The sequence below is a fragment of the Saccopteryx bilineata genome, chromosome X (assembly GCF_036850765.1).
Source record: "Saccopteryx bilineata isolate mSacBil1 chromosome X, mSacBil1_pri_phased_curated, whole genome shotgun sequence".
NCBI classification, from domain to species: domain Eukaryota; kingdom Metazoa; phylum Chordata; class Mammalia; order Chiroptera; family Emballonuridae; genus Saccopteryx; species Saccopteryx bilineata.
In genome coordinates, this window is record NC_089502.1 from 45790524 (window position 1) to 45793175 (window position 2652).

The 2652-nt window shown below is 40.7% G+C and overlaps 1 pseudogene; it reads left to right on the plus strand.

Moving 5' to 3' along the window:
- The first annotated feature begins 1916 nt into the window (after positions 1-1916).
- Positions 1917-1996, plus strand: LOC136317926 (small nucleolar RNA U3; annotated as a pseudogene).
- Positions 1997-2652: the final 656 nt, after the last annotated feature.

Here is a 2652-nt window from a genome sequence, read left to right on the forward strand (position 1 = left end):
GGGACTACAGCAGACCGAATAACCCCTTGCTCAAGCCAGTGACCTTGGGTTTAAGCTGGTGAGCTTTGCTCAAATCATGAGCCTGCGCTCAAAGTGGCAACCTTGGGGTGTCGAACCTGAGTCCTCTGCATCCCATCTCAATGCTCTATCCACTGTGCCACCACCCGGTCAGGCTCTATTTTCTTATAATATAATATTTTTGTTACAGCAAAGCAACACACTTGTGCTGTTGCACAGCTCCTTTTCCCCAGATGGCCAACTGGAGCCTGACTTTTCCACCATTTTCATGTTTCACCTTGCATCACCACCTGTCATTGTGTTTTATTCCAGCCATACAAGGCCACAAAGATGTAGGAAGAGGGTAGGTAAAGAACTAAAGTTAAATAGGTGGTAGTTTTGCTAAGTTAGCCTTCTTGAATAATAGAGAGACATAAGCAGAAAGAAATTATAATGATTGAAGAAAGAATTTTTTTGTGTGACAGAGACAGAGGGAAGGATAGACAGGGACAGACAGACAGGAATAGAGAGAGAGATAAGAAGCAGGAATTCTTTGTTGTGGTTCTTTAGTTGTTCATTGATTGCTTTCTCATATGTGCCTTGACCGGGTGGGTGGGTGAGGGGGCTCCAGCTGAGCAAGTGACCTCTGGTTCAAGCCAGCAACCATGGGATCATGTATATGATCCCATACTAAAGCTAGTGACCCCATGCTCAAGCTAGCCAGCCCATGTTCAAGCTGGTTGAACCCATGCTCAAACCATATGAGCCCATGCTCAAGCTGACGACCTAGGGGTTTTGAACCCATGTCCTCTGCATCCCAGTCCGACGCTCTATCCACTGCATCACTGTCTGGTCAGGCTGAGGAAATAATTTAAGGGAAACAAGGAAGGAAGAGATATCATCAAATGTGTAGGAAACAGTTAAATGTTAGTAAGATTATTAGTTAAAATATTTTGAAGCTATTTGTATTGATAGAAAAAGTGTGCTGAAAAAATGGGGAGGAGGTAGTCACAAAATATATGTTCAAAATTGAAATGGTGATTTCATCTCTTAGTATTGGCATGATCTGTGATTTGACCATGACAGTGGTCTAAAGTAAAATGAAGAACAAGATTACTGAACTAAAAGCGTTCAAGGAACTAAAAACCAGGGTGTTGGAGAGATCATCTAAGTTTTTTAAAGTGAAATTATTGGGATGACACTAATTTGCAAAACCATACAGGTTTCAAGTATACAACTCAACAAACCACCATCTGCTCACGCCATCATGTGCCTTCTACCCCTAGCAATGTCTCTTTCCAACCCCTTCCCAACTTTGCCAACCTCCACCTAGCTCCTACCTGTATTCCCCTCTGGCTATCATCACACTGTTGTCTGTGTTTATGTGTTATGTATATATGTATTTTGGTTAATCTATTCACTTTCTTTCATTGAGTCTCCCACAAACCCTTCTCATCTGACAGCTGTTAATCTGCTCTATGTGTCCATACCTCTGTTACTGTTTTGTTCATCCATTAATTTTATTCATTATATCCCACATATAAGTGGAATCATATAGTATTTGTCTTTCTCTGACTGGCTTATGTCACTAAGCATAGTAATATCCAGGTCCATCAAAGCATTTTTGCAAAAGGAAAGAATTCCTTCCTTTTGTCTTTTAAATTATTCATCCTATCTTAATGTAGTATTACAAGTTAATAAAAATATATTATATTTATATAAGAATAAGCTCTAAAATTATTTCCCATTTATTTTTTGCAAATTAGGGTTATACATATTTGTAATCAAGAGATGTCTTAAATATAAACTCCACACACAAAAATAGTGGACACTGAGATAATGATGCATATTTGTGTATGATGGGATTTATTAGTTGCTCTTATCTATTTTAATATTACCATTTTATAGATGACAAAACTAAGACTATACTTTCCGGGATCATTTCTATAGTTTGTTACTAGATGACAAAACTGAGGTTAAGAACATTGAAGTATATTGTTTCAAATAACATTTAATTTTGTTATATAATCTTTATCATCACAAACAATATGTGCATTATCATCATATGACAGGAACTTTTTTCTGCTATTTTCTGACTAAAGTAATGCTTCTTTGACTGAGAGATCAAATTTAACTGTTATTTACTTTTTTTTTGTATTTTTCTGAAGCTGGAAATGGGGAGAGACAGACAGACTCCTGCATGCGCCCGACCAGGATCCACCCGGCACGCCCACCAGGGGGTGACGCTCTGCCTACCAGGGGGCGATGCTCTGCCCCTCTGGGGCGTCGCTCTGCTGCGACCAGAGCCACTCTAGCGCCTGGGGCAGAGGCCAAGGAGCCATCCCCAGCACCCGGGCCATCTTTGCTCCAATGGAGCCTTGCTGCAGGAGGGGAAGAGAGAGATAGAGAGGAAGGAGAGGGGAAGGGGTGGAGAAGCAGATGGCTGCTTCTCCTGTGTGCCCTGGCCAGGAATCGAACCAGGGACTTCTGCACGCCAGGCCGACACTCTACCACTGAGCCAACCGGCCAGGGCTGTTATTTACTTTTTTATGTTGTATATCTACATGTACAGAACTTGAGTTCATACTCTGTTGTGTGTACAGAAGACCTACTAAAATTAATAAAGGTTTTTTCTTTGATAAGAACAAGAAGTAG